The sequence below is a fragment of the Geospiza fortis genome, unplaced genomic scaffold (genome assembly GCF_000277835.1).
Source record: "Geospiza fortis unplaced genomic scaffold, GeoFor_1.0 scaffold54, whole genome shotgun sequence".
Taxonomy (NCBI): Eukaryota; Metazoa; Chordata; class Aves; order Passeriformes; family Thraupidae; genus Geospiza; species Geospiza fortis.
Genome location: NW_005054301.1, coordinates 7,159,972 through 7,160,511, shown reverse-complemented (window position 1 = coordinate 7,160,511; position 540 = coordinate 7,159,972).

Genomic DNA, 540 nt, shown 5'->3' with positions numbered 1-540 from the left:
CCTCCGGGCCCCGCCGCGGCACCCCACGTTCCCATCGCCCTCGGGGCAGGGGATCGGGTTGGGCGCTCCGGGCTGCGAGCAGGAGGCTCGGCTCCGCTCTCCCCAAAGCCCTCCCAATCCTCCCCCTACCACAACTCCCCCTTCCTCTGGGCTAAACTAGCCCTTCAAACGGGGTGCCGTCCTATGTAGATGGTGATAATGATATTGCTTTTTCGGGTGCCTTATGCTCAGAAACCGTGCGAGTCACCGTGGTGAAACATAATACTACAGGTTCCCAATAAATACGGACAGAGGCCTGAATGCGGATCCACTGATATTAACCTCCACTTGGCAAACATCAGGTGAGTCACTAGAACCATTTTATATCTTTACTGTGGAAAGCCTTCAGCCCAGAAGGCTCATTTGGAAGCTTTCTCTGATGCCAGAAGCCCAGGAGACTCAATAATAGGTAGCGAGTAATCTCATTTCCAACTTCTTGCTTATTGACCTGATTTCTCACAACGAACAGAGGAGGAGGATTCTACACAGGCTGGTAAAAGG